At 46.1% G+C, this 13,691-nt stretch overlaps 1 protein-coding gene across 2 annotated transcripts in view; it reads right to left on the bottom strand.

The window, feature by feature from the left end:
- Positions 1–8,657, bottom strand: part of Tpst1 (tyrosylprotein sulfotransferase 1) — an 88,369-nt gene extending 79,712 nt beyond the window's left edge. Inside the window, exons 1-2 of one of the 2 annotated variants that reach the window (XM_013148256.3) lie at positions 8,383–8,657; positions 704–1,327 (exon numbers count right to left, since the gene is read on the bottom strand). The gene's annotated coding sequence lies outside the window, so the exon portion shown is untranslated. The remainder of the gene's footprint in view (positions 1–703; positions 1,328–8,382) is intronic. The other variant, XM_003465801.5, reaches the window with a different exon arrangement.
- Between the last annotated feature and the right edge of the window lie 5,034 nt (positions 8,658–13,691).

Below are 13,691 nucleotides of genomic sequence, written 5' to 3'. Positions count from 1 at the left end.
CAATGACTCACAACAAGGGACACAAAGAAAATCCGTTTGAATTACATATTCCAATACAGTAACTCAAATTTATGCCATTTCCCTACCAAACGCACAATTTTTGGAATTAAAACAAGTAAAGGAAAAGGAGAAAGGAGGATTGCTCTGGCGTACCGAGTCAGAGGACTTGATAATAAAAACACAGTCTGAAAAGAAAAAAAAAAAAAAAACACAGTCTGGATTACACAGTCTGGAATCAAGTTTTTCTATATCACTCGGCCTTAAATGAATCACTGAGGAATAGTTTTTTCCTGCATAAAACACGTATAATGATAACCACACACTTTTTCACAGGTAATTAAAGTAGACCTAATGAGAAACACTATGCAGAGATTTCAAAAGGAAAATGGACATCTGCAACTTGCTTTTCAGTGTTGCCATGGCAAATCAAATGGGTCACATGTGACAGCCTTTGAAAGAACAGATTGCACGCATCCTTCATACACTGGCTCCTGACCCCAGACTGGACTTCCCAGCATTGGCCCTAAAGGCCACGCCCACCTGCCAGCCCCTGCGAGGCCACACCCCATCTACATTAAACCTGGCCTCTGCCTGCCTCTGGGTCCTCCTGTTCCTTTTCTCTTTCGCACATATGGCTCATAAACGTTTCCCCAGTTGGTCTTTCCCAGCCTCTGGCCCCAACACCCGTTCCCTCTTCTTGTACCTGCAGGCAGCCTCACAGAAGGATTTGCTTTGTCCACTTCCTGCCTGGACTGAGGTGAGCTGACTCCTCTACACTGTAGGCTCCGTCAAGGCACAAAAGGGAACTCCATTAAGCTGTGGCATGCCATGGACACGTGAACAAGGCCAAACCTAAGGCGAGGGATTCACAGACGGGGATTTCCAACTAGCGAGACTGAGAATCTGTTGTGGTTAATTAATCAATGGGCAGCTTGCGTGGGGACACCCAGATGAACTGAGTCAGCGTGGTTCTAGGCGTGGAAGATCCACTGAAGGAGGCGTGCTGTCGCAATGGTTTAAAGGTGAACAGGAGGGCAGGAGCTCAAGCTGATTTCCCCTGAAGGGCTTCTGCTGCTGATTTTCCTTTGGGCTGTTCTCTCCAGCTGAGCTCGGGTCTCGGCCAGGGGTGGCTACTGTTCTCTTGGGAGGAGCTCCAGCCAGGATGCGGGCTTTGCAGCACAGCACCTTCAGCCTTCCATCATGGATTTCTCGGCCTCCTGAGGCGGACTTGCACAGCACAGTGCCGTGGGGTCCAGGCCCTCCGCTGGATTCTTCAACTCTCTAGCTCCCCAGGAGAGCTTTTGCACGCTTCTGCATTCGACACCGACTGTGGGCAAATAGTATAAGCTAGTCTCGTGAGTTTCTATCTCCTGTATTAAATCTTTTCTCTTGCAAACACTGACTAAAACAGTGTCCTAAATCTCCTTGAAATACCCATAAAATCATGTGAAACAAAGCAAATATTCAACAAACATCAAAAATGAAATGAGGAACTACCAGCACACAGAAACAAATCTGGAAGCAATGAAAAACTTTTGCAATTTAAATCATTATCCCAAAAGAATTTTCTTGAATCAACAAAATGATTACAAAATTAATGTAGGGGGGGTGATCATTTTTCCAAGAAGAGTCTTTCAGATAATAAGGCTTTAACAAAAATGTTTTAACAGTCATGATACTAAGAGGAATCAATAGAACAAAACAGAAAGCCTAGAGAAAAAAAGGACCAGTATGAATACAAACAGTACATTTCAAAAGTGAACATCACAAAAACAGTACCAATGATAGGATTTCTCATCTGAAATCATGGGAGTGTGAAGAAAGTAGCCCATTTTCAATGTCGAAAATAAAAAACTAAAAAAAAATAATAATAAAGAACTGTCAACCACAAATTCTGTATAGAGGAAGAGCTAGTCAGGCCTAGCAGTGCACACCTGTGATCCTAGCACTTGGGAGGCTGAGACTGGAGGATCACAAATTCAAGCCCACCCCGGGCAACTTGGTGAGACCCTGTCTTTGTTTTTGTTTGTTTTGTTTTTGTTTATATTTGTTTTTTGAGTCAGGATCTCACTGTGTAGCCCAAGCTGGCTTCAAACGCTCAGCAGTCCTCCTGCCTCAGCGGATGGCCTCAGTGCTACAAGGATACATCACTGCACCTAGCTAGTGAGACTCTGTCTTAAAAAAATAAAATAAAAAACAGAGGATGTAGGTCAGTATGAAGACCATGAATTCAATGGCCACAGTCACAAAAAGAAAAACACAAAGGGTGAGTTGACAAAATCTTAAGAAAACAAAGAAACCATGAGAAAATACAAAATATACTGATATCAACATATGAGTAATTACAGATGTTTCCCATGATAGTAATTATTTGGAAATCATAGATTTTCCTCTTATCACCTGCTCTCTAACACTAGTGAGATTCAGCTAGATGCAGGACTTAATGACTATTTCCTACTTCCTTAATTTTCTTAATTAAAAAGAAAGTGTTATGCCTCTGTTCAAATTTTTTTTATCAATTTGACACTTTTTGTTCTAATTAAAATGTCAAACTTTATGAGCCTAAAGTCATAAAACAGCTATTTTTTAAAAGATACAAGATCAACATGATTCAACCATCTGAAACTAAGTTTACTTTAAATAGCATCTCTTAAAGATGAAGCCCAAAGTAGAAACTATCATACTTTAACTACCTTAAGCCCAAGTCATTATAGAGCAAATAAGTTCTCTCAATCCACTTTAAATTATAAAGATTGTGTGTCTGTGATTAAAAGAAGAATGACTATGCAAGTTTGACTAGTGATCTGCTCAGCAACCAAGAAAAGAAATAGTTGGACAGCTTGCAGAACCATAAATTCAAGGTCTGTTTTACAATATTTACCAGCGGATTTACTCAACCTACTTTCATTGAGTTTCTAAAACACAGCAAATACTGTTCAAAGTAGTGATGAACAGACAAATGAAGTACAATCCCCGACCTCAAGGAACTCCTTCCTAGTCATGAAAAAAATGGGCTCCTGAGCAATCATACCAAACATGTACTCTATGTACAAAGTGTCCGGGCAAGTTAATCATGCCAACAAAGGTGATATTTATCCTGATTCTGAAATGATCAGTTAAATGCTATTGTTCTTCAGAGTTTCAGAACCCTTACTTTCTGCTCTAGGTTCCCTTCTCAGCCCTAGATGCAAATCACAGACCCATGGGAAGCATTTTTTAAATAACAAAGTCTGACTCTGCACCAGACCAAATGTGAGAATCCCTACAGATGCTTAATTCTGCCATCTTTACCCACGGAAGCTCCCCAGCTGGTTTTCATGTAGTGCTTGTGTTGAAGCCCACTGGCCAAAGCCATCCCACCTACTTCTGATGCCTTCTTTTTCCATCCTGGCACAGACCTTCCATTTACTTCTCCATCTAAGACCAAACAGACACAGGGGAGAGAAACTCCCCACCTACTAGGGGTGTGGTACAAGTTCATGTTTTCTAAAATTGAAGAATGAATTTTAGGAACAATGGAGGTTAAGAGCAGAATATATTTGAGAGAAAGAAGGTTCTGTCCAAGTGACAGACAAAGAGAGGGAGAGAGAAAGATAGACAGACAGACAGAAGGGGGTCCCAAAAGGGTTGCCAAAGGCTCTCTTTGCTAGGGACTTCTGAGAGTAAAACTACAGAGTGAGGTGAGTCAAAGAGGGGAAAAATGAGAACTTGCAAGGTAGACATGAGGTGGGACAGAACTACGGCCAACTGATAAGATTAACTGTTCAGGTAAAATTGATTAAATCAGGGACAAATGGGGAAGTGAATCACATAGCAAGGAGGAATGCGTATCGAGCAGTGACTCTTCCTGTAGGGGTCGGATGGTGACTCCTGGCTTCCTCTGGGTGACACAGACCTACTTAGAATATCAACTCCGATGCTTATCCGTAGGAAATATGTGGGCATTTGTTTTATCTTTTGTCTTGTGGTCTGGCCCACAACAGAGGTGTCTGTCTCCCCAACAGCTGCAAGGTATCTGGCCTTGTGCACCCTTCTTCAAGGGCCTAGCCCTGTCTGACTGCCTGTAATATTTCTATCTAACTCAGCCGCTGGTAATAGAACCATCCTTAAGCGATCTCTTGGACATCAAGACGGTACCACTGAATTTCTCTACCACCTCCAATATCTGTTCCTTTTCTGTATTCCCTTAACAGATGAATGGAACCTCCAAGCCAGCTGTCAAGTCATTTTAGGAGTGGGGATGTGGCTCAGTGGTGGAGCGCTTGTCTGGCATACACAAGGCCCTGAGTTTCATCCTCAACGTTTAAAAAAAAAAAAATCAAGCCTCAGCTCCACTCACTGGCCTCACTGGCTCATCTTTCACCTGGGTTTCTATAATGCCCTCCATGCAGCTCCAGCCTTGACCTTCTCTAACCTACTCTCCACAGTGCCTCCAGAAGAGCCTTTATCAAAATCTTTCTCAAAATGCATCTCTTCATAACTCATTCATGTGACCAGTGCAGACAGGGATCAAAACCCATCTTGATTTCAAAGCCCTGGCCTTAGAGCTAAAAAGAGAAGACATGAAGTGAATAATATGATCACTGGTACTTTGGGTTCTGTTTGTTTGTTTTTATTTTTTGAGACAGGGTCTTGCCATATAGTTCAGGCTGGATTTGAACTCAGTATACAGCAGTGACCCTCCTGGCTTAGCCTCCCAACTGCTGGAACTGCGGGCACTCACAGGTACTTTGACAACAGACATCAAGAGGAAGACAAATTGGGGGTAGATGTGGGAAAGCTTTACTGCATGCAATGATAATAGTAAGCATGTATACTTTCCAGATGGATTTAAGCATTCCGTGAAGTAAGACATTTCCTGGGATGTGAACAAGGCAGAATTTGCCAGATTGTCCCAGGTTAAAATCTTCCCAAATTTCCTCACCATTTCAGAATAAAACTAGGCCCTCAGACACAAAAAGTCATTTATGGCTTGCTTTCCAGATTCACCTCTCATTTTGCCCTTTCTCCAGCCTTCCCAAAGCCAGCTGCTTCTCAAATGCAGCAGGTTACCACGCACCTCTGAACATGTGATGCCTTCTTCCCAAAACACTGGTGTTCCCTCACTTCTCCTGGTCAGAGTCCACTCTTCTGAAAACATTATTACTTTTGCTGAATGGCTACAATGTGCCTGGCATTTTTCTATAATATGACGTAGCCGTAGCCGCTGGAGCTCACCAATTTGTCCTGCCATTTCCCATACCAGGCTTTTTTAGGCAAAGGATCAAAATTACCTTTGGATACCAAAATACCTTTGGACTTATCACTACCACTGTCCTAGTTACTTTCCTATTATGGGACACAATACCCGACATGCTTAAGAGAAAGATGTTTATTTGGTTGGCAGTTTGTAGAGGTGTCAGGCCACAGTCTGAGGGCATGGCAGAGGGGCATGGGAGAGGAAGCAGAGTCAAGGGAAGCGCAGGGAAGGGAGAGAGACTGTCCAGGCCATGCCCACAGTGACCCACCTGTTCTGACTAGACCCTACCTCCTGGCAGCAAGTTACCTACAACTCCCCACGATGCAATTACCTTCAAAAGCCCTGATTTGTGTGCACAATGGAATCTGTACTGAGATTCTCATTTGTCTGGTCTGGTGCAGGATCAGCCCTTATTTCAAAAATACTATCTTAGCTATAAAGCATAACAATCACTAACTAGTCAAGGAGGAAAGTAAGAGAACACAGCATTATAATAGTAATGGAGACGGCAACAGGGTGCTATGGAACACAAGGAAAAGTCACCTAAGCTGAACTGGGGAAGAACCTGAAAAAGCAGTCTGTGGCCTTGGACAGAAATTCTGCCTAACCCTGACCAGGGTGGTGCTCAGAGAGGAAGGACCCTGTAGTCATTTCCATCAGTCATTAGCACAGCGAGTTAAATGGCCTGTGTCCTTAACTGCTTTCTGTACCAGCTCAGGAGTGCCCAGAAAGAGAAGCCCTGTGACAGGAGGTCTGCAAGGGCTGGTTTATTGTGCTGTGTTTGAAAGCTAATGAGAATTTTTAAAGAATGCAAGTGGTAGGACAGGATTTACATTTGAAGAGTGTGAGACCCAGAGGCACTGAGGCCCAAAGGCAGCTGCTGGCTCTCCAGAAAATTACACAACCAAGGCCTGGACCAATCTACAGTCAATGAGGACAGAAAAAGGTCTAAGGTAGCAACCATAAGATCTGTGATGATCTGTGACAAACACGTCAGGAGAAATGAAGATGATTCTAGAGGACTATCTAGAGCAAACATCTAAAAAGGAATGTTCATATTGTGCTTGCGGGAGCAATGCGAGAGTCAATGGGGAAGGAAAAGATAGCCATGCTTAAGGTACGAAGTATCTATGTGTAACACACAGCACAGGGAAGGGAGAGAGACCTTCCAGGCCATGCCCACAGGGACCCACAAAAATTGTAATCTAAAACTTAAGAAAGTGGAAACTAAATATACTTCTTTGAGAACTTTAAATATACAGATGCTACTTGAAGCCAAGAACAGAAATATAAGCACACAAGGAAATTAGAGAGCAGAGACCATGGAACACAACACCATGTTCTCTGAGAAGAGGGAACTATCTAGGGAAGGTGTTTTGGTTTGTTTTGGATGGTGGAAACTAGAGCTTATATGCATCTAAAGGGTAAAGAAAGGATAACACTGAAGAGATCAGAGGTGTAGCCTTAGAAAGGAAAACCCTCTTCCTCCGAGAGAAAAAGAAAAAGATCCGAAATCAGCTAAGTACAGCCACAGATGAAAACGACAGATCCTTAACAGTTCAGGGCCAATGCTCAACAGTTTCTTCTGTGAAGCACAAGGCAAAATAAGCAGTGAAGAGTAGGATGAAAAGTCAAAGAATGGTAAAGACATGTAAATAGCAATACAGGATTTGGTGCTAGGGAGGAGTCGGAGGAGGAAGTCATAAGATCTCCAAACAGTGCAGGTGAAGTGTGGATGTGAAGTGCAGGACAGCACCCAGAACACTAAGTTACAGGATTTTGACCAGTTACAGGATTTTGTCCAGTTTCCCCTGAGAGCCCAGGAACTGAAGAAGCTGATTCAGCCTTGAGATCCTCAGAGCAAACAACGCAAGCATAGCACAAGGCCCAGAACAGCATTTTTACAATTAATCTTTAAAGGTCAGATGTACTGTTCTTAAAAAAATGATTTCATATCCTCTGACAGCTAGAACAGTGTCGGGAATGGTGGATAATTCCTAGAAAACTTGTCAAAACTTAAAGTCCTGATGAGCAAACATGATTCTTTTGGGTGCTGATTCTAAGAAAGCCAAACTTGATTCCCTCTGGCTCTTAAAGGCTGAAAATTTCTCATAGCTCTCATCTTCGCATCCAATGCTATTTCAGTTGGGAGACATCGGCTGGGAAAGATAAACACTGTAGACGGGAGAGGCCGGGTGTGATTGTATCACAAAGCAGTCCAAGCATCCTTCAAGATAAAACACTACAGAACACAAAGGCAGAATTCAGTTTCTCTTGAATAAATGTAGTCACTAGCTGGTAATTTAATCCCTTTTTTTCACTAATTAGTCCTGCCATCTCCGAGCATCACTCTTCAGGTACAGGATCAAAACTCCTCCCGTGGGTACAGGATTTTACCAGCATCACAGACCTGGAAAGAGGAAGAGACTAACCTACGTGAGTACCCACTACGCACTGGCCTACTGTGCGCCAGCCCCAGGGCTACTTCCGTGTTATGTGGGGGAGCTGATTTAAGGATGAACAGTGATGCTGAAACTACAGCCCTGGCCTTCACAGAGTGGAAAAGTATCTGAAAGTTCAAGGGTAAAGGAAGAGGAGTTAGCTGCGGTGGTTGATCGACGCAAACGGAGAATGGGGAAAAGGTGTCTGGGCAGGAAGGAGTGAGCGACCAGGAATCCCCGAGGGGTCAGGCGACAGAAATGGAGAGGAGACAAGTACACAACCTAAGGACAGGGTACGGGGAGAAGGAAGACGGATGCCTGCGGATAGGGGTCTCATCCCGAGGAGAAGTCCCCCAGGATCGCTGAGTGGGACGCAAGAGGGGAGGGGCAAGGGCAGAGTGCGTGGAGGCGGCCGGGGACGCGACGCAGGCGACCCAGGACCCCTTGAGGTGTACAGGGAGGCAGAAATCAGATGCCTGAGGGCAGGGACCTCAATTTAGAGAAACCTCCAGACTGCAGAGCTGGGGAGAGGACACACAGTGACAGCTGGAGGGGAAGGAAGTGAGTGCAGAGGGCAGAGAGGCAACCAGGGACATGGGAGACGGGGAAGGAGTGGGGAGCAGGGATCGGGCAGACAGGGACAGGGCGCGCGGGAGCGGCGCGGGGACTCAGCGGAGCGCAGCGAGCACGGCGTCCCCTTACCTGGGACGAGCGAGGACCCGCCGCGCCCCCTCGCCGGCATCCTGGTCGCAGCCGATTCTCCCACCGCCCTAGGTGGCGGCCATCGCACCTTCCCGCGCTCCTTCCTTCACTGCCAGGCGCCAGACGCCGCCACCTCGGCCCGGCCCCGCGGAGACGCAACAGCACGACCCGCTCGCGTGGCCGCCTCAGCAGCGACTCCCACGGTCCCCGCCTCAGCGCTGGCCGCCAGCCTCCCGGCGGCCACTGAATCTCACCCAGGTCGCGATTGGCTGCCGCGAGCCCGGCCAGACAATGTGTCGGCCTCCCTGATTGGTGAGCTCCAGGCATCTCTTCCACGAGGGGGTCGAGGTTTAGAGTGGTGCTAGCGGGGCAGGCGCCGAGGGGCGGGGTCTGACGTCGCAGCCCCGCAGCACCCAGCACCTCGCCACCGCCCTGCATCTGCGCATGCACCAACGCTCCCGGGCGTCACCTGCCTGCGCGGTTGCTGGAGCAACGGTACACGTGGGCTAATGGAGGCGCGTCTCTAGAAGGAGGCGGTCCGCAGCGTCCCCTCCGCTGCGTGGATTGCCACAAAGGCCTTCACCCATGAACCCCTAAAGCAGAACGAGAGAAAGAGCTTTTCGACGAAACCCCCTCCTTTGCTTGGGTTTTGCTTCGTGTCCTACCTCCTGCCTCTGCTGGCAGTTGCTGTCAAAGCTTGGGTCATAGCTCTCAAATATGCACTGAATTGCACACAATTCCCTTGCACCCCGACGTGCAAATGAGCGAGAGTGGAGTCTGTCCCGACAGTTGTGGGTGGGGAACTGACTACCTGACAGAAAAGAAGTGAAAACTATGAAGGAGAGGGCCAAAGAGAAGAGGTAGAGGAAAGGACTCAAGTTGCACAACTGCAAATTAATCATTCACTTTTCCAAGTCCACACGAGGTTCTGCCTGAGGGGTTATTTCAGCTCTATTAACATGCACTGGAGAAAGCACGGACTCAGGATCTAACAGCTCACTCCCAAGATTCCTGCCCTATCATCTTGGAACCAGTTTTGTTACCTACAGGAATGACGTCCAGTAGGTACCTTACAAAGACCAGCGTTAATTCACGCAAAAAGTCTACGTGAATTCTTCATAATAGTTAAAAGGAAAAAGTAACCTGGATGTTCATTAACTGATTAGTGGACAAGCAAAATGTGATCTATGCCTACAATGGCATAGCATTCAGACATAAAAAAGCAATGAAGAATTGACAGACTGTAAAATAAAATGAACCTTGAAAATATGGTATGTAAAAGATAGTCACCAAAGATCAAATACTGTATTATTTCATTTATACGTAATGTCTAGAATGTCCTAAAGACAGGATAGACGGCTTGGGCTGAGGGATTTGAGGGAAAATGAGAAGTGACTGAGACTGAGTTGGGGTTTCTTTGGGGATGATGAGTATGTTCTAAAAGTAACTGTAGTGAGGATTGCACAATTCTGTGACTATATTAAAAGCCACTGACACTTGAAGTGGTGAACTGTTTGGTACATGAATTATATCTTAATAAAGCTGTGATTTTTAAAGAACAATCATATGAGACAACAAACCAGTGCTTCCCTAAGATAAAGGTCTTGACATTCAAGGGATGATCAAAATATACAGTGCTGTTTATACCAGTGCAGGACTGTGCTGTGAATCCCCCTCGCTTCAAACACACTTATCCCAGCATTCTTACCACGTTCTGAAGCAGTTCTGGAAGTCCTCTATCCTAAATGTCTTTCTGAGGTGTGATCAAAAATATTGTGAAAGCTGCTGCCCAGCACCATCTAATAGAAAGGCACACTCATAAAAACATGATAGTGTGTCCTCATCCGTTTTATTTACCAGATCTTGACATCATGTGACTTCTAGCATTTCCCAAAGTCAAAATGACCGTGAAAGGGAAACACTAAATCAGTTCAGGGCATCAAGGTAGCCATGACAGCACTGTAACCCCAGCACTTGGGAGGCTGAGGTGGGAGAGTTCTCATGAGCTTGAGGCCAACCAGGGCTACATAAAGGAGTTCAAGGTCAACCTGCACTACATAGCGAGATGCCGTCTCCAAAAAAAAGGATTTTAGAACTGTTTCTGAATGATGGGGATAAGTGAGACACAACCACTCCTGTCAGGAGTATTTTGAGGGGGGTTCATCAGATTGTCTTTTAATGTAATAGTCTTTTAAATATAAGCATTCACCATTATTTTTCATCACACCTCGTATGTTTGGTTTTTGTTTTGTTGTTATTGCTGTTATTGTCCTTCATCCAACTGTATACTACTGTATCTGCTAATAAAAAAAGTCTCCAAAATATACTTTCTTTTTTTAGAGACAGGATCTCGATATGTATTCCAGGCTGACTTGAATTCACCATGTAATCCAGCCTGGCCTCAAATTCATGGCAATCCTCCTACCTCAGCGTCTGGGTGCCACCACCACATCTGGCCAAAATATACTCTTATGTGAACAGAACGAAGTCCCAAGTGATGCATATAAGGTACCCCTCTGTTTTGATTTGGGGCTTGGGGATATTCTATTTGTTTGTTTGTTTTTCACGTTCTGAGACAGGGTTTCCCTACATCATCCAGACTTGAACTCACCATGCACACCTGGACTGACCTTGAATTCTCTGAGATCCTCCTGCCCTAGCTTCTGAGTGCTGAGATTACAAGGCATATCATGACATCACGTTTCCATGTACATTCTTTAAAAACACACAAACAACACAGATGGTTGTTTTCAGAGGCTATCTCTGAACAGAGGTGCAGCAAGCAGGTAAGGACGGTTACCCCTAGGAGGGACCGAAGGATTTGGAAACCAGTGGGAGAAAGACCTGTTCATCACTACCCTCTCTGGCACATTTTGAAGTTTGGGGCCCTGTGTTTGGATTATCTAATTAAAATGAATAACAAGTTTCTTAAAGGAAAGAATTCTTTCCTAGAAAATTCAGTGTCCTAACCTTGAAACTCAAGGTGCATGAAAAACCCAGCTGGTCCCTCTGTCCCCAAGGAAAAGGAAGAGGCAGCCAGGTGCTTGCTGACCTCTGACCTGGGGTTCACCCTGGGAGGAAGCCTGGTGCAGGTAGGTGTGACTCCCACTGCAGCACCAGCTCCCCCTGGAAGGAAAGTCACTTGCGACACAGCTGGAGCCCTCCAGCACTTGAGGTTGGGGACAGTGTCATTGCATTGCTTAAGGGAAGGACAGAGGCTGCCCCCCCCCCCCCCGCCTCTCACCATGGTATTTCATTGCAACATCTGGCACAGTGAAAAGAGGGGGCACACAGCAGGGTTTAGAAGTGGAAAATCTAGCCTGGTGTGGTGGTACCTGTAATCCCAGCTCTGAGGAGGCTGAAGCAGAAGGATTGCTGCAAGATCAAGGCCAGTCTGGGCCGCATGAGGTCAGGACCAGCCTAGACTACATAGTGAGACCCTGTCTCAAACAAAAAAAGAAAGAAAGATGGAAAACTAAAGAAAACCATCATGCTATGTTCTATTTTTTAAAATGGTGCTGGGGATCAAATCGAGGGTCTTGTGCATGTTCAGCTATGTCCCCAGCCCAAGGTGTGGCCCCTTAATTTCCTACCCCAGCCCAAGGGAGCTGCAAATAAGAAGGCAGAGGAAGAAGGGCTGGGAATAAGAGAGGACAGTTACCTTTGCAGCTACAAGAGCAGAGATGCTTCAGAAGGAGCAGCAACTTGGGGGGACAGGGGCGTCCCCCTTTCAAGGGAAAGAACAGAAATAATGATGAGAGAAGTTGGTTGTGTCTGTCCAACTGCCCATCCTGGCCTGGTGCTGGGTAGATGGATGGGTGGAGGACAGATGAACAGATGGGTAGATGATGGATGGATGGATGAGTAGGGGTGGGTGGATGAATGGGTGGACAATGGATAGATGATGGATGGATGGATGGATGGATGGATGCATGGATAGGTGGGTGAGTGGGTGGATGGATGAGTGATGAATGCAGAGATGAATAGCAGAAGCTACAGTTGTCCATGAAGGCCACAAAGGCACAGGGACACAGGGACAAGACAGGGAGGACACTTGCAGTTGGGTTCCTATCTGGAAACACAAAGAATCTCTGGATGAGGGCGACAGAGCCCAGATTCTTTTTTTTTTTTTTTTTTTTTTTTTTTTGTCTTTTTCATTTTTATCAGTATTGGGGATCAAACTTATGACTGCCTGCTTGCAAGACAGGCACTTATGCCACTGAGCTATATCCCCAGCCCTGAGCCCAGATTCTTGATGAGAAACAGAGTTAAGCTTTCACTCAATTTAAAGTGACCCTAAAGCCCAGGCAAATCTGGGACAAGATAAGACACTTACCTGCAGCAAGCATCCAGGAGCCTGTAAGGTGCAGGGGCGCCTGCCTCCGAATTCTCTCGATGCTTGTAGGGTAGAGGGATTTGAGACAGTCAGAAAAGAAAATGGTTATATAGTTTAAAGAAAAAGGAAAAAACTGAACATGTCTCTTACTTTCTCCACCCCTAGCTCCCGGAAAAGTGGCCAGGTCAGGCCCCTCGGCCACATCATCATTTTCAAATGAAAATCCGGCCCAGGCTGTGAGCAGGCATTTTCCGAATGGCTACAGAATTCCTGCACCTTCCAAAAATACCTTGCCATGCAGCTCCTGCCAGCAGCGTGTGAGAGCCACATGCCCAGGCTGGGCCCAGCGGATTGGACTTCCTGAGCCCAGGCTCTGCAGACCCCAGAGACAGGAAATGCCCGCTGCTCTTGGTAACCTGGCCAGGCAGCTGCTGTGCAGACGCAGCTGGAGCAAAGCACCCTTAAGTTTTGCTCCACTCCAAAGAGATTCCGAGATTTCCAGGAGCGGCTCCAGACCCAGTGAGCCATGTGAATTACCTGGGCAGCTACTCAGCAGTTCTTGGAGGCGAATGGTCTCAGTGGCCAGGGATGGACACAGGGACAGAGGCAGCGCAGGCCAGCTCTGTCGAGGTCAGCTGATGTGTGCTGCTGCTGGTCCTGTGTTTATTTGTGGGGGTGCGCTTTTTGTGAGCATTTGTCAAGCTGCACACAGATGCATGCTTCTCTGCATGCTTCTTTGTGTGTGTGTGTGTGTGTGTGTGTGTGTGTGTGTGTGTGTGTTTGGTTGGTTGCTTTTCCGAGATAGGATCTCGCTATGTAGTTCAGGCTGGACTTGAACTCCCTGTGTAGCTCAGGTTGACCTTGAACTCATAACAATCCTCTTGTCTCAGCCTCCTGGAGGGCTGGGATGACAGGCGTGAGCCACCACGCCTGGTTTCTATATGTTTCTTATGCTTCATTAAAACGTTCAAGA

Source organism: Cavia porcellus, unplaced genomic scaffold (assembly GCF_034190915.1).
Source record: "Cavia porcellus strain 051 isolate PalLab524CR breed Dunkin Hartley unplaced genomic scaffold, mCavPor4.1 scaffold_23, whole genome shotgun sequence".
Taxonomy (NCBI): domain Eukaryota; kingdom Metazoa; phylum Chordata; class Mammalia; order Rodentia; family Caviidae; genus Cavia; species Cavia porcellus.
The sequence above is the reverse complement of the archived record's forward strand: the minus strand, read 5'-3'. Positions and strand labels throughout refer to the sequence as shown.